The sequence below is a fragment of the Terrapene carolina genome, unplaced genomic scaffold (assembly GCF_002925995.2).
Source record: "Terrapene carolina triunguis isolate 2854851 unplaced genomic scaffold, T_m_triunguis-2.0 Scaffold97, whole genome shotgun sequence".
Lineage (NCBI taxonomy): Eukaryota > Metazoa > Chordata > Testudines > Emydidae > Terrapene > Terrapene triunguis.
Genome location: NW_020664448.1, coordinates 951167 through 974227, shown reverse-complemented (window position 1 = coordinate 974227; position 23061 = coordinate 951167). Strand labels below are relative to the sequence as shown.

Below are 23061 nucleotides of genomic sequence, written 5' to 3'. Positions count from 1 at the left end.
GTTAGGAGTGCCCAAGTAAACACCGGGGGGATCCTCCTCTCCCATCAGGGTAAATCAGAAATCGCCCCCCTGAAGAAAGTATTGCTGCTCCAGGATGAAAGGTGCTTAGCTTGAGGTCTCCCCAGTCCTATTTATCAGGGGCAATGGAGAAAGCTACTTGCAACCTATTTCTAAATGACAGGGCTAGAGTCTCAGCTGCTGAGTGCAGCTCCGCGGAATTCAGCTGAGAACCAGGCTTGCAAAAAAAGACCCATCTAAACCTTTGGGTTATAGCTTTGGGTTCAATTCTTACCTCTGCTACAGACTTCTACTCTGTTTTTACTGGAGGTGCTCCTGACTTACCCTAGTGAAGTGAGAGGAGACTGCAACCCTTCCTGGGTGATGTTTGATAAGTCACCCTGATCTGTCTCAGTCCCCCCATGTATAAACAGTAATACTTCTCCCCCTGGCATGCTGTGAGGATAAATTCACTAACAGCTGGGACATACTCAGTTCGGAGGGTGCCTTGAGTCCCAAAATAGACAAAGTCCATGGAATTACTTAAACAGGTGTGAGTGAGAGGAGACTCAGGCCCTGACCTCAAGTGCCTTGTGCAACCGATTCAGTTCAATGAGACTCCATTGATGTGACCAGCTATCCAAGTGTTGCTAAAGTGCTCAAACAGAGACCAGCCCCTCAGGTGTCTGTCAGAGGCCTGTGGAAGAACAGGGTTGGGTGTGGGATGGATCCTGTGTCCATTGGGCAGCAGTGGCCATTCCTGATTCCCTGGCAAGTTGCTCCATGGGGCAGTTCTTTGCACCTGGGCAGAGTCCGAACCCATTGTGCCCAAGACAGGGGTCAACCTCTGCACAAAGCAGTAGACACTAGGCCCAGAGAGATTTTTTTCCCCTCGCTGCCCCCCTTCCCAAAAATCTGGGGCTCTCGCTGTGCCTCCTCCCTTTACACTCTCCCACTGCTCGGCCCCGGGAATTGCTGGTTCTCCTAACTCGCTGGAACGTCAGAGAATCAGCTGGACCAAAACCCTGGACGCTTGAACTACAGCGATCTTTGTCGTGCGAGGGGCACAAATCCGGCCTCCACCCTCCGCACTCGCTGTCTCTTGAATACCCCGCCCACCAGAAGGCGTCGCTGCGGTGGAAGCCGCTTTCTGCAGGCGGGAGGCTTGGAACGGTCAGACACGGGAGTTGGGGGTGTGGCCCGTTCGGTTGTGACGCAATAAAGAGGGGCGGGGCTTCCCGGCAGAATCGCTACTTTCCAGCCGGCGCCTTTCATTCATAAGGGAGCCGAGCGGCGCCGGGTCAGGCTCAATTTCACGCTTTTTGGACGCGGCTCTAGGGTATTGCAAGGGCGGCTCCGCTCTGGGCTACACCAGGTAAGGAGCTGGCTGGGCTGGGCTCGCTGTCTCTGTCCGCCCAGGGGGCTGGTCCTGACTCGCGGGGCTCGTTGCCCAAAGAGTGGCTTTGGGGTGACTAATGCTTGTGAGCCCCCGTCCTCAGCCCATCGCTCTCCTAAGCCTCACGCCCCTACCCGGGAAGGATTGCGTGTTCCGGGCAGTTATCATCTGATCGGACACGGGGCTGGTTTGCGAGCGGAGTCCCTGGCACACTACGTCTTGTAGCCCCCAGCTGGGTCTGCTCTAGTCACTGTGTGACCAGAGAGCAAGAAAAGTAAGTTGAGGGAAATTGGTGGTAGTTCCCTTCATTTATTCTCTCCCGCTGCCGGGCTCTAGGAATTGGCATTAGCAGTGCGCTGGCGAGATAGAAAACTACCTATGGGAAAAATCATAACCCCGTTTCACCCCATTGGCATCTTGTGGCTGGGTAACTTTGATTTTAAACACGCCCTGAAGGATTCGCTCGGGCTGGCGTTATGTCTCGTTGATCTGTTGAGTAGGAACCGGTTTAGAGCCCGCTCTTCTTATAGAGGGGGAGTTGTTCGTGGCTGGAGTGAAATAGGAGGCTAATGAGTCTGTTTGGGTTTAGGAGACCGGTCTGTGTCGTGGTCTTTGTTTAACAACCCTCTGGCTGTTTTGTCCCAGTCGCTGAGGTTAGTCCCAGTTTTTTGTGGAAAGCCGGGCTGGAAAAGTGAGCGCAGAGTTTTCAAACATCCGCTGTAGCAGCCCCTTTGTCTGTTTTATGTGCGGGAGCTCTGCATTAAACGATCATCCTGGCGTAGCAAAGCCAGCTGGGAAGGATTGTTCCTCTAGACTTACAATGGTGTGTGAATGAGCAAAAGACCCTAAACGTGTTTGGTTTAATCAGCTGGGGTCTGGAGGACACCTAGAAGATCGGATGCAGAAATGCTGTAACTAGAGATGCGCAGAATATGAGGGGCATAATTCCCTCTGATTCCTCGGGAGGCTGTATCCTCCTATGCGGTATATTTTATCAACAACTACGTGGCCCCTGAGAACTTGCACTTCCCTGAGCAGGAGCTAAGTACAGGCACTTCTGTATTGCTCGTTTCCTTTAGCATGGGGCGAGGGAGGTCACCAGGCAAGGATTGAAACAATGGTTAAGGAAACCGATCTTGTAAGAGGAGGGGAGGAAAGAACGGTTGGTTCCAGGTACTAACTTGAACGTGTTCTGCGGTGCCGTAGCCTGCCCCTAATTTACGTTATCCCGTTCTGCATCCGAGCCGGGAAAGGCTTCTCTTGCAGTCAGATCAGTCAGGGCTTGAGTAATGCTGTCAAATAGCAGCTGCAGCAAAGTGTGCGGTGCTGCTTTGTTACAGGTTGCAAGTCAGAGATGTGCCTCGTGCAGGTTGCTGGGAGCAGCAAAAACTGCCTGACGTGTGTGTGTGTGTGTGGGGGGGGGGAACCCACCAAGTGGTCCTTAAAAGATGAAAAGGCCCTGTTAAAAGGGATATTGGTGGGCAGAGTTAGCGTGCAATGGTTCTGGAAAGAATGCTTGGCTGGACTCAGCTGCAAAGTCTGCTGCTTGTAAATGGCCGGGTAGGTTGAGGCTCAGCAGGGAGACTAGAGAGAAGGGAAGGAGAGGTAACTGATCGCTTGTGCATTTTCTTTAGCTCTCAGCTGTATGTTCAAAGTTTCTTAGCATCCTTTTAACAAGAATTCACTTTTTTTTTTTAAATAAGTGATCAGGAGTCTCAAACCATGTCCAGATGGGACTAGATCTTTTGCACCTTCTCCAAGGTGCAAATACTCTTCCATATGGGGAGAGGAGCGAGATTAGGCAAACCTGCTCCATGGGTGACCAAAAGGATCCTGTAGTCCTCATACCCAAGACTTGGACAACCCCCCAGTTGCCTTTAGCAAGGACGGGGAGGTTTGGCAAAGCATGTCTGCGTAATCCACTGGTCCCCACCTCTGTACCCAATCCACAGAGGCTGCAGGTGTGTTAAAGAGCCATGCTCTTTACAGCTTGGGTTATAACCCCAGCCAGAGATTTGTATTTTTCGCTCTGGAGTTCTCTGATGTTGGCCAAAATGGCAGCCATCACATCAGCAAGTGGGGAGCCATTTTGGTCCCAGCTTTTTTTAATATTTCTGTTGTGTTGTACTAAGTAATCCTATTAATACAGAGATTTCCAGTGAGGAGAGAACAGTGTATAACACGAAGGTGCCCCTCCTGGGAGTAAAATCTCTAACTTCAGCAATCTAGAGAAACCCAAATCCCTAAAGCTTTCTCCTGTATCACTGTGTGCATCAAGATGATGGAACAGTCTAAAAGCTGGGATTGTTGCAGGGAAAAATAGCTTTTTAAATGCAGGGTTTTCTCCTCCCCTTCGTTATTATGCTGCATGAATCCTGCTCCACTGATCTGCACTATTATCACTTGATGGCTTCTTGTGGGACATGTGCTAGAAAGGATCTGTGCTACTTTAATTTACTGTTGTGTGCAGCTGAAGCATTGGAATGTAATGGGGCTGTGAAGGCTGAGGCCTCACATTAGGTGTTCGCCCCTCCTTCCCCAGGCCTGAACTTGAATCTGACTGTTCAAAGTCTGTGGGCCTTTGGGATGATGTCCTAGCTGTTCCCCTCTTTGAAAAGTGATGTAACACACCACTCCTACCTTGGCCTGACTTCTGTCAGGAGAGCCCCCAGCATATGTAGGTTGCAGCAACTTTCTATTCTGTGCATGTGCACACATGCTTTGTTCCTTATTGATTCAGAAACAAGAATAATCAGAAGATAGAATAGGGCAGAAGAGGGGATCGTTATGATCCCGGACTCAGACCCTACCTGCTCAACATCCCCACTTTACAAATGGGGGGAGTCAGTGTGACCCAGGATCACCCAACGGGCCAGTGGCAGGGCCAGTAATAGAGCCCGGGTCTCCTGAGTCCCAGTCCAGTGCTCAATCCCCTAGGTGTCACTGCCTCACTAGGCTGATTCTACTTGGCATTTATGTAGTGCCCTCAGCAAAGCACTTCCTAATTGCTAATTACTCACAACATCCCTGTGGTGTAGATAATTATTAACCCTGCCAGTTTTACGGATGGGGGATAATCGAGGCAGCGTTGTAATTTGCCAAAGGCCAGTGAGTGAGTCAGTGGCAGAGATGGGAGTAGGGCCCAGGAGTTCCTGGCACCCAAGTTCTAGGAATTGATTCCTTGGGTGGCTGAAAGCACATGGTGGTAGGGTGACCAGATGTCCTGATTTTATAGGGACAGTCCCGATTTTTGGATCTTTTTCTTATATAGGCTCCTATTACCCCCCCCCCCAATCCCCTGTCCCGATTTTTGACATTTGCTGTCTGGTCACCCTACATGGGGGGAGGGAGGGGATCTATGGCCTTGTTTTCCCAGCACCACTGAGGTGTGGGTTGGCTGCCTGTAACTGGACACTCTGCGGTAGCTTACAGGCCCCTGTACATGAATCCTGTTGGAAGTGTGCGCTTTGCTTCCCCATGGGGCAGGAAGGAAAAAGTGATCAGTGCAGCTCGCTGAAGTTCCAGCCAGTGCTGCTGAAAGCCAATGCACCGCCTGGAACTACATGTTCTCTGCCACCACCAAGCCGTTCTGCTGCCTAAGGGAAATAAAGCTCCAGGGAGCAGGCTCACTCGCTTGCTCTATTAGGCTGCGGCATTATCTCCCATAGGAGCTAATAAAGCCCCATCTGTGCAGGGTTCAGAGTAGAAAGTATCCTCTCGGGTAACACGCTCATCAGAGGGGATGAATCAGAGCTGCTAGAAAGCCCAGCAATGTGGCTAGCCTGTATGTGGGGATAATTGAAGTCCCTGCTGTGTGGGCACATTAGCATGGACACGACCAAACCTGATGTTACTAGGTACATACTTTCTTTCTGTTTGGTGAAAGGGAGACCACTGCATCCAACAGATGGATCATTGTTCCAGTCTGATTGTCTCAATCCATTCTAACCGCCTGTACCCCATCACCATCTACGCATGGACTAGACTGGGCACTCGTTGTGTCCCTTCCCACCCCCTAGCCTGTGTTTACATGGATTCATGTCATGGGGTGAATGCACTGTAAGCAATTCTTGGCCACCCAGGACTTCAGGGCTGCCACTTTGCCACAGACACCTGGAATTTCACTGGGGCAGTGGAGCCAGGTGTTGGATCCATCCCACTCCCTCCCCCCAAAAAGCACAGGTCTAGTCTGTTGCATCCCTCTCAACCTGCCAAAGCCCCAAATGTGGGATGCAACATGTGACAAAGACACAGTTAGTTATTTCTGCAAGAGAATTAAAACCTGGTGGGATTCCTTCCTTTGCTGTAAATAACCTTTTTACAGCCTTGGTCATGATTCTTGGCTATTAACTGGGTTGGGCAGGGATGGTGTCCCTAGCCTGTTTGCCAGAATCTGGGAATGGGTGACAGAGGATGGATCACTTGATGATTATCTGTTCTGTTCATTCCCTCTGAAGCACCTGGCATTGGCCACTGTCAGAAGACAGGATACTGGGCTAGATGGATCTCTGGTCTGACCCAGTATGGCTGTTCTTATGTTCTTTATTTCTGATGTAAATTGTCAACAATAAAAGGGGAGAGATCAACAAATTTGTGAGGATTAGTAAATTTGGGGGTGAAATAAAGGAGAGCTGGATGCTATAGCCTCTTGCCTGAACTAAAGGGAGAATCTCTGGTGGCAGTATAGGGCCTGTGACACACAGAGCAGTTCTGAGTCCGTCCAGTGGAGGGCAATGCAGCACACAAACACTACCCAGTTCACTACAGTACTAAACTCTACAATCACCTCCTGGCTTGCGCACATGCCCTGTAAGGATTTGAGGGAGGACGACTGATGGCCTTCTCAAATAACGGCATCTTCAAATTGAGGTGCAACATTTAGCTGACACATGTTATATGTAGATTGTAAGCTCTTTAGGCAGGGGTAGTCTTGTGTATTTGTACAGCTGCTAGCACAATGGGGTGCAAAGTGGGGAGCAATGCTCCATGATTAGGGCTCCTAAATGCTATGATAATCCAAATCAAAGGTGCAATTAACACTGCCTGGAGATGCATGACTGGAGAGATCAGCTTGGCGTACTGTTGATTCTGGAACAATAACTGTACTCCCCAGCCTTGGGGAATAACTTTGCAGGTAGTTCTCTTTTAACAGAACTTCTTAACTCCTCACCTCTCCTCCAGGCTCTGCGTGGGGATCTGCATTGCAGTAACAGCTGTCGGCTGCCGGCTTCCAAAACAGCTGTCAGTAATGTGCTTTTCACGGTCTTTCCTTAATCCTCCCATGTTTAATTCAGGATGTTGAGTATGATTGTGCTAGTGTTCCTGCCGGCCTGTGACCACCAAGAGAGATCTGTGAGGTGGAGTAATAAAGACCCCTCAGTTTCCTTGGGCTGGGTGCCTGGGTAGGCTCAGGCAGATACCTCTGGTTTCTCAGGAAACCAAACCCCCAAGGGAAGAGGTTGGGGGTGAGGGTGGCTGGGGGTTTCTGAATCAAATGAGGGAAACTGAAGCACAGGGGCTGCTCGGCTCTGACTTTAAAACTAATCAAGGAATGGCTGGCAAGGAGCACCTCCGTCATAGGCTGCCTGCGCTAGTCTGCTTGACCTTGGCCAATCAGTGATTGGACTGTGTTGGTTTGCTGTATAAATGACGGGTTGAGTGTGGTGGGTGGGGCCAAGGTTCAGAGTTTTGGGGAGGGGAGAGTGGGGCCTATTTGCAGCTTCAGATGCTACATGATGGAGAAACTGACTGTGGTTTGATGTCTCTAATGGTGGGAGGGGGGCCAGGGTGAAAGATGGTAATGATGCTGTCCAATTTCTCACTTCTGTCCCACAGTTGGGCTTAGTCCTCTGAAAACTAGTAAAAGAGCCTGTTCAAAACCACTGCCTGTTCTGCGCTACCTGCCTCTGGGTGCTGCAGTATTGCTTTTGTGAGTTGCAAGTCCTGTGCTGTAAAATACTGCTTTAAACTGAATCAAACGTCCCTCCCAGCCCTGCTAGCAAGCTGCCGCCCGTGGCCAGAGAAACCCGGCTGGCTCTGCAAGTGTTGGGTAGCCTCTAAAGACGCTTTGGTGGCTGAATCTTTGCTTTGCTCCCCTCCCAGGTTGTGTGGGTGACAGCCTCATGACTCCCAGGCAGACCTCTGCAGGAAAATCCACCAAGCAGCCAGGGCTAATCAACCTTTTCTTCAGTGGGAGAATGTCTAATCTATGGCATATGTGCCAGAAAAGGGAGTTGGCCATGTTTAGATGGGAGGACCCCCCAATGTTCTCCCCACCCCCCGAAGGGGTGGAAGATGAATCACTGCATTTCAGAAGCATTCTCTCTCAATCTGACAAGTTCATGCTGCTCCAATTACATACTGGTTTGCAGTGTACTTAGACATGGAAATTGTAATCTGTCCAAATTATGCATGTGGGTTTGTTTTGTCTGTCTCTTTATTTTTGGCACCTGCAATTTTGTTTGGCATTTTTTTTCTTCTTCCTTTGGCGGTAATGTGGTCTAATTAGTGTGGGGGAGGTGAGCTGGGACGCTGGGGTTTGGTTACCGGATCTGCCCCGACTCATTGTGTGACTTTGTGCCAGTTGCTTATGGCTGGATTATCCAAGGTGCTGAGCACTTGAGGTCAATAGGAATGGCAAATGCTCAGCACCTTTGTAAACAAGCCATTAGCCTCTGCTTGCCTCCAGTTTTAACATCCCAACAGGAGGAATGGCTGCTCTCACCTCATGATTTGTTGAGCTCTCCTGGTGCTATGATGAAAAACCTAGGTGTATATACACAGGATTACCAAGAAGAGAGCAGGGATCGATAGACTTAAGTGCTATTTTCTTGTAGAATCTGCTGCTAATCAAGATGAATCCGGTTTCACATTATCCCCTTTCTTCCATGCCTTGCCCTGGGTAGGACCCCTAGAAAATAAAGTCCGTCCGTGAAATTACTTCTCCCCCTCGCCCCACCGTCTCCACTCATACGCACAACTTCCTGTGGAAACTGGCCCAGACTCTCAGCTGGTGTAAATCAGTGTAGTTCTATTGCTGTCAACAGCATTACACACTTATGCCAGCTGATGGAACAGACCCCATGACTCTAATCCGTTGTGACCGCTCATGGTGCCTAAATCTGAAAGTGACCCCGTCACTTGTGCAGTGCTGTCGAATGAGGCTCTTTGGGCAAAACACCAGTAGGAATGGAGGATCCCCTACATCACAGCTAGGCCACGGGGGCTTTGGGTTCTAGCCGCAAAGTTAGGCAAACGAGACTGAAGATGGAATGCGTTGGCAAAGCTGGTATCCAGCACAAAGTCCGCATTGCATTCAGGGCCATCCCTGGCATGTGTGGGCAGAGGGTCCCCCACAAGGAAGAGCAGTGGGCTGATGCTAAGGTGTGGCACAGCAATCGCCCTCTACTCCCCTCCCCATGGGGAGGGTGTGGGAGGTGCTCCTGGCAGTGCAGGGATTGTCATTTTAATGCTCCTGCCCAATCACAGGTCACTTAGAGAAGGACACTGGCTTCTAGTCATCCAGTGGCTTTTTAACCCCCCCCCATCTTCTCATGAATGAGAGCTGGCTGGAAATGAGGGTCTTTCAGGACTGGACACGCAGACAGTCTGGCAGTTCCTTTTCTAACCGCACCAGCCTGAAGATGCTCTCTGCTGAAGCCAATGGAGTGGCTCTGGATTTACTGAGAAATCTGGGTCCGCATGAGCTCGGGAAGACTTGATGGAACCGTCCCTAGTGGGTGGCCATCCCCCCCGAGCTACCCAAAGGCCGCTGAGGAAGTGGAGAAAGATCTAACATTGAGGGTGCTTATGTTCCAGGGGATGCTGTCCTGTTTCTACATAGAGCGGGGTCCAGACACCCACTTTCGAGGTGGGGAGACATGGCCTATAATTACCCCCAGCAGCTGTTTGGAAGCTGACCTAGGCAGCAAGTAGGATCCACAAGTGTGGGCGTGGCAGAGCCCTCTGGCTTCATGCACAGGTGTACCATGCTGAGCTCCTTGCAGGACTGGGGCCCTTGGCTGCTCACTGCTCAGAGCACCCCTTACTGGAATGAATTTGCAAGCATAATTAGCTGCATCTTTCTTAAGTAGTGTAGGCCCGAGGCTTAGTTCGGTTTTTCTCTCTCCTCTGCGCTCAAAGAGAATAAAATATGCAGTGCTGCTGCTCATCTTCAAAGTACCTGCTGAGCATTAATCATGGCTGCCCCCTCCTTCCTCCAAACAATCTCGCTATTGTTAGTGGCCTCTCTCTGCTGAAGTGGGAGCTGGCCAGATGTCGCGTTGCCTCCCAGGCCATGAAGCGAGTGAGGGAGTTGGCTAAAGAGCTGCTGGTTCGTTGCTCAGACTGTGCCGCTTTTTGAATTTCTGTGAAAATAGGGGGTGGTTTGTATTATGGTATTTAACACATAGGAATCCCACTCAAGGAGCAGGTTCCCCTTGAGCTAGGCACTGTCCAGACCTAGGACCAGACAGCCTGCGTCCCAGGGAGCAATGCAGTCTTGGAGTCAGACAGGTTCCAAATTCAAAAGACAACCTTTCTCCCTTCTAGACCAGAAACCCAAATCCAATGGCCTTCGCGATGGGGGATTTGCGTGTTGCAGACAAGACACCTGATGTATCAGTCCCTTGTTCTCCCACGCTTGGGGACCTAGAGCTGCAGCCCTGGCCCATGAGTTCCAAAAATAAAGCCCCTCTATCTCGTGAGCTGAAGGAGGACCGCTTGAGCTGTCAGTCGGAGTAGGTCCTGTCTCTGTTGGTAGGGCACTATTACGCACGTGTGTACACACCTTCTACTAGTGCACATACGTGTGTAGATCACCATCCAGGCAGAGTGAGCTGTAAAAGGTCAACTAGATGATGATGGATACAGTTGGTAGCTCTAATCCATTGAGGGGGTCACTAGGGTGAGAAATGGATCTGGGTTTGTGTATCCCTTTAAATGTTTTCATCTCCATCTCCTCCCCCACTGTCTCTGAGTAACTCTTGTCCTTCCCCCAGCTGCCTCCCCCAGCCTAGCATCTTGTGACAGAGTGTCACAGAGTATCACAGTGGATGACTTGCGTTGTCCTAACGTTTCGTCTGGGAGGGGGAGGCTGCCTTGCATCTCGTTCTCAAGGGACAAGCCTCGTGGTCGCTTCATTGTTCATGCTGCGTTCTATTTCTGCCTCCTGTGTATTTCTGTAATAAGTCTTCATTCCGCAGGGCCTGGCAACCCACCAGGGCACTGATCCCAGGTCCCCATTTTATTTTCACAGGGGTTAGCTTCTTTTGTATGGCAACAAGCCGCAGAGGTTGTCCTCTCCAGCTCTTTGAACTGGCCAGTTGCCAGAGAGCCCCGAAAGGAGGCTGTCGCTTGCTGAGAGTTCCCTTTCGTTTCGTTTAAAGGGCATTTGCTAAGTGTGTATGTGGAAATGAGGCAGTGCCTTTTTTGTGTTTGTTTTTTTGGAGGGGGAAGGGGTTTGTGTATCTTTTGCTGATTCACTGTGCACAAAGAGGATCTGAAAAGCTTTGTGTGCAACCTCTCTGCTTGTTTTTACCTTCAGACATTCCAGTCTTGGCTGTCCCACTTCCCATAAAGACTCTCTGGATGAGCAGGATTGTGGCACAAAGGGAGTGAATTAAACAGGAGCAACCCTTCCTTCTCCATGGCTCTCTTCATATGCCCTATATACGCTCTTTTCTCTAGGCAACATAACATCTTTGCCCTTCCAGCAGAGTGCGGAGAGCTCCCACTCGAGTCCGCCAGGGAAAACTAGATTTGAGGTTTAATATGGTTGAGGTTACTAAGGCAGCCCAAAAACTCCTCAACCCTATTGTTCCAACAGAGCTTTTAGGCTTTCTCTAGCATTTAAAATGCTGGAGAAAGTGGGGTTTACCCTTAAAGGAAAGCTGTGACAGGCCTATTGAAGAAAATCTGCCCCAGCGTTTTACCCATAACCCTGTGCATTAAAACTAACTTTCAGACGAGGCCTTGTGACTCTAAATGTTGCTCAGTTTCGAGAGTGATACGAGACTTGTCAGTTTTGCCCTGGGTAGATTTTTGTGCCCTCGCAAGGTGACGCAATTACTCGGGGGTGTGTATAAAACCTGGCTCTCTGGTTTATTTTCTTTTTGGTTGGAGTTTTGTTCTGGGTTTGTACAGCACCTGGCACAATGGGGCCCTGGTCCATGACTAGGGCTCCTAGGTGCTACAGTGATACAAATAATTAATAACTGTTTTTTTTTGGGTTTTTTTTTTCCCCCCCAACACAACTGAAATGTGGTGCCTAAAACTCCGCCAATGTGCTGGAGAGACTGGTCTTTGTGTGCATTTGTTTACAGATCAGCTGCTCCTCTCTGTGCTGTTGTAACAAAGATGTTTCAGAAAAACAGGGCTGCAAACAATCAAGGGGCCTGCAACAGACAAATAAAAACTCAACCCTGGCAAAGAGCCAAGAGATGGCAGCGTGCATTCTCTGTTTATTTGTTCCAGATTTTGTCTTGCACGTGAGTGAGAACTCAGCTGTGACGACTGCTGGATTATTGCATAAAACCCACATTTTGAAGCCAGTTTGTTGATAGAAGAGGTAGAAAACAAGCATGGAACTGAGCAGAGAATTAAGGAGTCCTGCTTGTTTGACCTCAAAATGTCAAACAATACACTACCTCCCCCCCCACGCTGCCCCGTACGTGTGTGTCGGGGGAACGATCCAGGCTCTGTTATGCTGGGACGCCATTTCAGTAATGGGAGTTTGCACGGGATAGGCAGCCCTGCAGGGCCTGTCCAAGAGAGAGGAGGGCCAAGGCACCGGCAGCAGCGCAAGCTTCTCCCACTGTGCATCAATCTGAATCGGGCTGAGACACTGCTGTGGGTGAAAGGTCTGGTTCAGTCTCTGTGGCCTCCTCAGTCTCTGGCCTCTGTGCAGTGACCACCACACATGATGGCTGATACCTGCCCCCTTGGAAGTGGACTGAGACCCCCACCAGCAGCCATGTAGTGGCTTCACACTGCCACTAACCTGGACCAGCCTTGAATTAGTGCCTTATGGGTTAAGGGTTCCCTGCCAGTCCCATGAGCCACCCAGACCCCTGAAACTAGGGCTAGGAGAACTCCCTCAAACTGGCAGTCAGGCTGGCCTTCCCCAGCTCTGCTCCTGCAGCTGGAGACGTCTTGGCTTCTCCTGTAACCTTGAGGCTCTGGCCAGGAGTGTAAAACGCAGGGCATCGTTCGAGTTGGGGAGGATGAAGTAGGCTGAGAAATCATCTGCTGCAAACTCCTTGGAGAGTCCGTGTGTTCCAGTGCCTGGGATCGGGGCTTGGGAGAGCTGGGTTCTGGTCCTGGCTCTGCCACTGCCCTGCTGGGTGACCTTGGGTAAATCCCTTCCCCTCTGTTTTTACACCAATGCTTTGTCTTCTCTCCCAGACTGTAAGCTCTTTGGGGCAGGGACTGTCTGTTACTGTGTTTGTACTGCACCTAGCACAATGGGGCACTCATCCCAATAGGGGCCTCTCTACACATGGCTGGACTGAATGTGAGGAGAGATTTAACAAGACTGGGACTGGTCAGCTTGGAAAAGAGACGACTAAGGGGGGATATGATAGAGGTCTATAAAACCATGACTGGTGTGGAGAAAGTAATAACACTTCCTTCTCCTTCTTATAACGCTAGAACTAGGGGTCGCCAAATGAAATGAATAGGTAGCAGGTTTAAAACAAACAAAAGGAAATATTTCTTCACAGCGCACAGTCAATCTGTGGAACTCCTTGCCAAGGGATGTTGTGAAGGTCAAGACTAGAACAGGGTTAAAAAGAGAACTAGATAATATCATGGAGGACAGGTCAATGGCTACTAGCCATTGATGGGCAGGGATGAAAAACCATGCTCTGAAGTGTTCCTAGCCTCTGTTTGCCAGAAGCTGGGAATGGGTGACAGAGGATGGATCACTTGATGATTACCTGTTCTGTTCATTCCCTCTGGGGCACCTGGCTACTGTCAGAAGATAGGATACTGGGCTAGATGGGCCTCTGGACTGACCCAGTATGGCTGTTCTTATGCTACTTGTTCCTGGTTCTGTTTCAGTATCCCTGAATGTTTCTGTCCTCCAGGCCTTGTACTGGCCTGCCCAGCTAACACCAGGCAATAGACGCTCCGGGGTCTCTGCTCGATGCTCAGAGCATTGAGTGACTTTCTTTAACCTTCTGTCAATGACTTCTCTTCCATCTTGCCCTGTCCTAGCTTCCTGTTGGGTCTGATTTCAGAGCAGCCCTTTATGTGTAGCTCAGCAAATTTCCTCTTCCTCTGGCTGCTGCATTTATTCACTGCCAGGTGGTGGTTACATTTAGTTTAAGGTTCTGTGATCTGCCCAGTGAGATGTCTGGAGAGAGCAGAGTTCTCTGCTGGTAGAACAGGGCTGAGCTTTTGTGTCCATCTGCTCTAAGGGGTGAGGAGGAGCAGCAGGTGGAGACAGTGTAGCCTAGCAGACCGGGCACTGTACTGCACTAGGACTTGGGAGACCTGGGTTCTGTTCCCTGCTCTGCTACTGTGTTGCTGGGTGACCTTAGGCAAGACGTGTATCTGTGCCTCAGTTTTCCCCATATGAACATGATGACACTAACCTTCTTTGTGAAGTGCTTTGAGATCTATGGATGAAAAGTGCTGTGTAAGAACTCAATGGTATTATTAATGCTTTACTAAGTGGTAGCATTTAGATAAAGATTGCCGTGTGTTATGAACACTAACCCTGACAGTATGGTATGTAACCATTATCCCTAACTGACCAATGGGAAACTGAGGCAGAGAAGCTAAGTGTCTTCTGAAGACCATGGAAGAAGCCAGGATTGGAACACACAGACCCCAGCTCCCAGTCCAGACCCCTGACTGTCTTCGGTCACTTTTTGGCAGCTCCGTTTTTCCACTGAAGTTGAACTTTAGAAGCTTGATGGGAACTTTGAGAGTTTAATGATCTCATCAAAGCCATCCTCTCCCCCATGACTCCGGTATCCTTCTTCCCCTCTCAGCACAGGCTGCTGGTGGCCTGAAAGCCCTGGGAAAGTAACTGTATTCAGGACAAACAATTACAAGGGACACAATAGGCCTAGCTGGGATCCTTTGGTCTGTGGGCCAGATTCTTAGAGCTGGGCAATTCGATCTCCGTGAGGTCACACCATGCATGCTCCAGGTCTCCCTATCCCCCATAATGGTGGTAGAAGTGAGAAGAAAAGCATCAAGCATCCTAACCATGTGCCACCAGCTTTGAAAATAAGTCTCTCTCAAGGAACATGTAGTCTGGAAAAGATCTGCTGCAGGTGCTGCTGCCTAGCCCTGGCCTCAGTCATAATGCAGCCACCACCTGTGCCCTTCCTCAGGCCAAGAACAATCAACCATGCGTCAAGAGCTACAGGTGACTGCGAGTTGGAATTGCTCCCCCTAAGCTACAGAGGGGGAGTGAGGGAAGAGAGATCAAAGATTTTGATCCCCAGCTGGGGTGAACTGGTGCAGCTTCTCTCGTTTCACTGGGTTTTTAATGAAACCGAGTCCCTGGCACTTAAAGTTTTTTCCCCAGCCATTTCCCCCTATCCCGGGCGATGCACAGTGATGGAGGGTGAAATACCTTTTTCAAGCTAATTGCATCCATCCCAATACTTTTTACTGATATAAAATTGGTGCAGTGATGAATTGTTCGAATTACAGCCCGAGGTGAGAGGCAAGGAGATCTGTGTGAGAAAAGAAAGGTCTGTGTCTGGAAAGAGAAGTTGTCGTTTCCTGGCCAACTGCAAGGCTGTGGGTGAGATTTTTCCCCTCCCTCGTGCTGGTCTAAACCAGGAGTTGCTGTAGAGAAATCAATGGAGTTACACTCGTGCAAAGCTGCTTTGCAAGAAGAATCCGGCCCAGCGTGCGGCTGACTTGACTTTTTTGAATTGCAATGGCTTGTGGGTAAAGAGCCCACAGCTCCTTGAATCTCTTGCTGTGCCCGTAGGCAGGGTTACATCTGCTAACTGCAGAAGCAGTTGAGATGATGTGAACCCACTGGCAAAGGGTAGCAGTACAGCCCTGGAAAACAGGCACAGTCCCCACTGTCCATTTCTAGCTTCTGCCCCCACCCCATTCTGTTCTTTCTGCGTCACTCTCGTCTGGCTCCGAACCTCAGGCAGGCCCTGAGAAAGCAAAGAAATGGCACCACCTGGTTCGATGAAGTGGGGCTGTTGATCTGAGCACCGTCTACATGGGGCCTTGCACTCCTCCTCTCCTGCTGAACAGGACAGTGCTGAGAGGGGTTGAGGTTCAGGCCACACACCCCAGAGAGTTGGCCTGTTTGGTTTTGCTAGGGTGACTTCAGCTGGCAATGGATTGTGACTGGTGCAGAGCAGCTGCGGCCGCTTCCACCCTTTTCTCATCCAGAGGCTCCTTGTCCAGCTGCCTCTTCTGACGACCAGGGGCATCGCCTGACTCTGGGGCTCCTGATGTCTCCTGCTTGTCTTGCTAGCACCAGTCTAGCCACCTCTTTGGAAGCCTTTGCCTGCAGAGCAGATCTGAAAGTGACTCTGGGTATAATGTCTCTGTCTCACTCAGGCTTTGTCTTCACTGCAGAGTTAGGCCAGGGTCTTACCTGGGTGTTGTCCCTGACACACCCCCAATCTACACACAACCCTCTCACCTGAGTTTGGCAGTGCTTTCGACCCCAGCCAGCTGCCCCAGCTGTGGGGGGTGGGTTAGAGCCCAGGTGCTGCTTTCACTGGGGCTGGTAACCTGCCCACTTTGTAGTGAGGGCACGGGCATAATCACCTGGAGTGCTGATGGTCCTCCAGTGCCTTCCCACAATTCCCCCTGTGCATCCAGACAGACCAGTTCTGCTGTGATTCATCGGGAAAGTACCCTCGAGCGACTGCTTAGGGCAGCCCAGTGCACTATGGGATAAGCCTCCAGAAGTCCTAGTGACTCTCAACACCTGGGAGGACACAGTAACTCAGGCAGGGCTTCTGCACTGCAATTGCTCACCCAGGATAAGCTAATCCACCTGCTCAGGCGGGGGCTAATTCTGCAGTGAAGACGTATCCTCAGGCAGGGCAAGGACGTGAACCTAGGTCTCCTGCGTCCCAGGCTATTGTGGTGGGTGTGATGCACGTGCACACCCCTCCCCTCTTGATTGGTTTTTCACAAAACCAAACTGTGGTTTTTCTGGCCAGCCCTAACCTTGCTGCCTGGGGAATAGTCTCTCCCTTGGTGCTTACAGTGCTAGGAGCCTCATGAAAGGGCTGGAAGTGGTGAACAGCAGATGTTCCCCTTTGCAACAGCTTCCTCTTCCTTCATAGTTGAGTGATGCTCCTGCCCGCGAGAGCAGGGCTGTCGTTCTCCATAAAAACGTCATGGAAACTCTCAGCATGTTCCTTCTTTAAATTGCTCCTGTGACCTTATGGACCGTGTTTTCCATGCCACCAGCCACGTAAACTACCAAGGGTCTGTTTACACTGCACACTTCTTACCATGGTGTGTGGAGGACGTACACTATCTGTCCCCCAGCATGGGTATAAATAGCGAGGTGGATGGTGAGGCACTGCTCTAAGTGAGTAAAGACACACCCATAGGCACAGACCTCTGTGGGTGCTTCAGGGCTGGAGCACCCACAGGAAAAAAGAGGGCTACAGCACCCACCATCAGTACCTACCATGGATCAGCTGTTCTGCGGTGTGCAGGAGGCCCTCGGGGAGAGGCGAGGAACGGGGGCCGAGCAGGAGATGGGGGGTGTGGCCTTGGGGGAGAGGTGGCATGGGGGCAGAGCTGGGGGGAGCACCCCCCCTCGGCACATTAGAAAGTCGGCACCGATGGACACGGCTGAGCCATTAAGGTATGTACCCTACATGTCCAAGCAGTGCCTCTCCTGTCTACATTGCTATTGTTAATCCTGCTGCCGGAGTCTTTCACAGTCACATATAGCCACATACACACTGCAGTCTGCACACAGCCCGCTTTTCATTGCGGCACATAGCTACTCATTCCCTACACACACCCCGCCAGTGGTGTGCAATGCACATCTAGGCAAATGTGATGTATCTCATTGGATGCTTGATTGGCCCTGCACAGTCTGGCAGCAGGTGGGTGATGAAGAGCAGGCAATGAAGGAACCAAATGACTTGACAAGTTAATTCCTCTGCACATAGCGAAACCTAAGACACGTTTTCATCAATGTGAGCTGCTCTAGTGGAGGGTGGTCTTGGCTCAGTTTGAGCACTCCCCCTACCCATGGGGCAGGGAATTGCAGTTGCCCTCTGCTTGGTATAGGAGCTGGAAATCCCTGGGTCACCTGCTGTGCAGCTGACTCACTGAATGGCCCTGGACAAATCACTGTGTCCCAGGTTACCAATGCATTTCACAGTGGCTGGTGTTTTCCTGGTAGCCCCAGCTCCTGGAGTCAGGTGAATTTGTGAAGCTCTCTGCTTTCATTATTATCTTTTTAAAAGGCAAGTTTCTAGTACTCATGGTTGCAGAGAACTTAAAAGCATGACCCCATAAGACTCAAATGCCAAACAGCCAATAAAGTCTCCAAAGCGGAGCATCAGTGCTGCATCTCCTTTCGTCAGAGCAACTCTGGAATAGTATTGCTGCCTGTTAGCCAGGTCCAGCTAAACCAGCTAATACTGTAGCGCCTTCCATCAGAGCATCTCAAAGCGCCTTGTGGAGACAACACTAATCCTCACAACACCTGTGCCTGACAGATGGTGAAACCGAGGCAGAGGGAGTGTGACTTACCCGAGACTGCATCATGTGATGGGAATTCAGGCCTGTACACTAAACCATGCTGCCGGTTTCTGTAGTAAATGGAGATGGCCAGGATTATTGTAGCCTAGCTCCTTGGTAGGCTTTCTCTATCAAACAAAAACTACTTTCAGAAATTAGCCCTGGAGTGAGCAATTTGTGCAGTATCTCTGCATGGAACGTGTCCAGGGCTGGCCTGTCAGAGCGATGTCTCTGGCTACATGGCATATAGCCCCTGTCATCTGAACACCTCTCAGCTACTAATGAAATTATCCTCACAAAGCCCCCGTGAGGCAGGGCGATGCTGTTCTCCCCATTTTACAGATGGGAGTGGCAAACTGAGGCACAGAAAGATCAAGCAGTCTGCCAAAAGCTGCACCCAGTCTGCCAGAGCTGGGACTCAACCCCCACGCTCTGAAATCCCAGTCCAGTGCTTGAGCCACTAGGCCGGCCTTCCTCTCCTAGGAGAGCTCGCCCCATGGTGGATGCCATGTGCTCCGTCAGAGCAGCCACCGCAGGGTGATGCAGCCGTAGCCCCAGAGAAGGAGCCTGACCTGGAATTAAAGCGCTCGCGCTGCAGCTCCCTCTCCCAGGATCTCTTTGAAGCTTCACAAGTCTCAGAGATTATAGTCCGTTTTTGATATGGCTCAAAGCAAAGGGAACTAATTAGCCTCTGCCGTCCTATCGGCTCTAAAGAGTTGAGCCCTTTGAAGCCAGCAGCAGAGGATTGACACTAATGCCACTCCATGCTAAGCCTCGCTAGAGCCAAACTGGCTCTGATCATGGGCCTCGCACTCAGGGTCGGTCTGTCTGTAGGCAACAGTTCTTGTTCTGTGTAGTCAGCCTAGACGGATACGCCTTCCCCTGCCAGCTGCAGCGGCTCGCGCTTCACCTGGGTGTCCGCACTCAGCTCTGTTCGCTCAGCCTCTCAAATCCTCACCAGCGAGAGAGATCTGCAGCCTGAGCCCAGCCGATAACCTAGCCGCCGATACGCGAGGCGGAATGGAACGTGGCTCGCTCGCGCGTCACTGCTTTGGCCCTGCAGGGCGGGAATGAGCCTGTCTGTGAAAGGAACAGCTCTCTCAGGGGGGCTCAGCGAGCAGACGCAGAGCGGGACGGTGCAGGCTAACTCCATAGAATTGTTCTCTTTGCGTCCCCAGCAGCAAGGTGGGCTGGGTGAGTGATCCTGGGAGCGAAGCAGCAGCTGCTGCTACGGTTACAGTGCATAGCTGTCCATGGCACTGCAGAGACGTGAAAATGAGGGGGTCCCCTGCTTCAGGCAGCGTAGTCTATTCCACACAACCCAGCGAGGGCTGAGACTCTGTGGGAGGAGACCTATAAAGGAGGCAGCAGCATCTAGTCAGCGGGCTGGGAGTCAGGAGACCTGCCTTCGGTACCCAGCTCTGCTATTGCCTTTGGGCAAATCCCTTCCTATCTGTGCCTCTTAGTCCTTTTCCTCCTACCCTTTGTCTTGCCTGTTCAGACTGCCAGCTCTCTAGGACTGCCTAGCACAAAGAGAACAGGAGTACTTGTGGCACCTTAGAGACTAACAAATTTATTAGAGCATAAGCTTTCGTGGGCTACAGTCCACTTCTTCAGATGCATATCCTAGCACAAAGGGGCTCTGATCTCTGTTGTGGACTCTAGGTTCTACTCCAATAGAAAGAAGTGTGAGTTAAAGGGTTAATCAATACCAGCACGTGGGGGAGAGGGAGGGAGCTGGGGCCCTTGGGGCTGATTCTGATCTCTCACTGGTCCTGCACTGGTATGTCCCTGGTGTAAGTGACAGCAGTGCCTGACCCAGCAGGAGCCTTGGGAACAGTGTTTCGGTGATGGATGGCTATACCTGGCGCTCTGCAGCTGGAGGGTTTAATCCTAGATTGAAGCTGGTCGTGTGGCAGGCAGGAGCCGGAGCAGAGTTGCTGGGCTGCCAGGTGCCCTCTGAGTCTAAACACTCCCCTGTTTTTGATCTAACCCCTCAGACCAACCCCTGATTACCGCTTCCCTGCTTGCGCTCGCCTGGCTACTGAGGCTTGGTGCGGTATTGAGGTGGAGGAGGGTGTGCTGCATTGGAAAAGATTTTTCTGGAATGCAGCCACTCGCCCTGACAGCATGCAGAGCTGGAGCCTGGCTGGATGACACCGCTCGTAGCCGTGGATCAGTTTCCCCAGGTTGCGCTGGTCCAGCAGCAAGAGGATGCTTGTTGGTAGCTTGGTTTGAGTGGCGTGTATTTGGGGAAGGGTGGGGCAGGGGCAGGGCCAGGGGTACTAAGCTGCCAGGCATTAATACACGTGACCGACAGCTTAGGAAGCTGCTAGTGCCTGCTAGGAATTAGTTGATGCTGATGCATGTCTGATGATACAGATGCTGGCAGCTGAGCCCAGATTTCGCTTGTGCCTTTCCTGCCCCAGCGGCGTTCCAGCAGGGCAGCTTGGTATCTGAACTTCCTCTCACCCACCAGCCAGGATGGGCGTTTGCGTTGGCTGGTGGCAGCTCTGCAACCACACCCCTTCCTGCCCCCCACCCCCAATTCTCTGTGCGTGTCTGCACATGAACCTGTTTAGCGCAATTAATCTGGGATGATTTACTGCCACTAGCACTCGGTGGGAGAGGAGCATTTAAATAACCAGTGCCTCTTTGTGGGGATGAAACACACAGCTGGGAGCCAGGAATTCCCAAGGTCTAATCCAAGCTCTGCCCCCCCCCCATGACCTTGAGCAAATTGCTTAACCTCTCTGCCTCAGTTTCCCCAGTGGGGACTGCATGTAATACTGACCTCCCAGGGGTGTTCGGAAGATTGAAGTGTCTATCCATTCCCAGGCAGCTAGAAAACCAGTTTGAACCATGAAGTTTGCCCATGTCCTCTCGGCTGCTCTGATTTCGTTACAATCAGTACCTTGCTGTCGGAAGCTGAGTGTAGCCATAGTAATCGTTACCAGGAAGCATCTGTAAATCACCCCACCGGGGAACTGTACCTGGGTGGGGGTGCAGGGAAGTGGCTGTCTGCAGTGGGTGGGGAGGGATTACTCTAATTGTGTGTGTGCTGATGGGGGGCAGTGGATGGACGTTGTCGGGGGAAGCTGGCTGGAGAAGCTGTTTTCGGGGGTAGATTAACACTTGGGACTCTGGCTAACCTCCCAGGGTTTGAGTGAGGGTGTCAGCCATGCTGTGGGGAGTGCTGCCTGTGCTGATGGGAAGGGTTTCTGGGCACTGGAAGCTGGGGCAGACGGAGACCCCTGGGTAGAGCCAGCTCTGCTGTGATCTTCCAGCCTGTGCTACACCCCCCCCCTCTGTCCAAGCCCCAGCAGGCTGTGGGAAAGGCAAATGTTCTGGGATATGCAGGGCTGCCAGCTGTTGGCAAGAGAGAAGGGGAGAGGTTGGTGCTAGCACATGGAAGCCTGTAGTGTTGTATGGGGCCACAGCTGACACCTTGTGTATCCAGCGTGTGCCACTATTATGGTTTGGGGCAGCCCTCGGGGATCATGGGGATCTAGATCAGTGAATCCACCCACTGCCCAGACCCCTGCTGGGGATGGGGAGGCATGATTTGACCAATGATAGCTGACTAGCGAGAGCATGGGGGACACGGCTGTCATGGTGTGGGGTTCAACCTAGAATCATAGAATATCAGGGTTGGAAGGGACCTCAGGAGGTCATCTAGTCCAACCCCCTGCTCAAAGCAGGACAAATCCCCAACCAAATCATCCCAGCCAGGGTTTTGTCAAGCCGGGCCTTAAAAACTTCTAAGGAAGGAGATTCCACCACCTCCCTAGGTAACCCATTCCAGTGCTTCACCACCCTCCTAGTGAAATAGTGTTTCCTAATATCCAATCTAGACCTCCCCCACTGCAACTTGAGACCATTGCTCCTTGTTCTGTCATCTGCCACCTCTGAGAACAGCCGAGCTCCATCCTCTTTGGAACCCCCCTTCAGGTAGTTGAAAGCAGCTATCAAACCCCCCCTCATTCTTCTCTTCTGCAGACTAAACAATCCCAGTTCCCTCAGCCTCTCCTCATAAGTCATGTGCCCCAGCCCCCTAATAATTTTCATTGCCCTCTGATGGACTCTATCCAATTTGTCCACATCCCTTCTGTAGTGGGGGGACCAAAACTGGATGCAGTACTCCAGGTGTGGCCTCACCAGTGCCAAATAGAGGGGAATAATCACTTCCCTCGATCTGCTGGCAATGCTCCTACTTATACAGACCAATATGCCGTTGGCCTTCTTGGCAACAAGGGCACACTGTTGACTCCTATCCAGCTTCTCGTCCACTGTAATCCCCAGGTCCTTTTCTGCAGAACGACTGCTTAGTCACTCAGTCCCCAGCCTGTAGCAGTGCATGGGATTCTTCCATCCTAAGTGCAGGACTCTGCACTTGTCCTTGTTGAACCTAATCAGATTTCTTTTGGCCCAATCCTCCAATTTGTCTAGGTCACTCTGGACCCTATCCCTACCCTCCAGCATCTCTACCTCTCCCCCATCTTAGTGTCCTCTGCGAACTTGCTGAGGGTGCAATTAATCCCATCATTGATAAAGATGTTGAACAAAACCGACCCCTGGGACACTCCACTTGATACCAGCTGCCAACTAGACATCGAGCTGTTGAGCCTGACAATCTAGCCAGCTTTCTATCCACCTTTATAGTCCATTCATCAGTCCATACTTTTTTAACTTGCTGGCAAGAATACTGTGGGACACTGTATCAAAAGCGTTGCTAAAGTCAAGATATATCACATCCACGGCTTTCCCCATATTCACAGAGCCAGTTATCTCATCATAGAAGGCAATCGGGTTGGTCAGGCATGACTTGCCCTTGGGGAAACCATGATGACTGTTCCTGATCACCTTCCTCTCCTCCACCTGCTTCAAAATGGATTCCTTGAGGTCCAGCTCCATGATTTTGCCAGGGACTGAAGTGAGGCTGACTGGTCTGTAGT

General features: G+C 51.1%; 1 protein-coding gene across 3 annotated transcripts in view; it reads left to right on the top strand.

Annotated features, from left to right (window-relative positions):
- Positions 1 to 1289: 1289 nt before the first annotated feature.
- The window catches only part of RELT (RELT TNF receptor), a 78417-nt gene continuing 56645 nt past the window's right edge, over positions 1290 to 23061 (top strand). For 2 of the 3 annotated variants that reach the window (XM_026651695.2, XM_026651692.2), the window contains exon 1: positions 1290 to 1372. The gene's annotated coding sequence lies outside the window, so the exon portion shown is untranslated. The remainder of the gene's footprint in view (positions 1373 to 23061) is intronic. The other variant, XM_026651693.2, reaches the window with a different exon arrangement.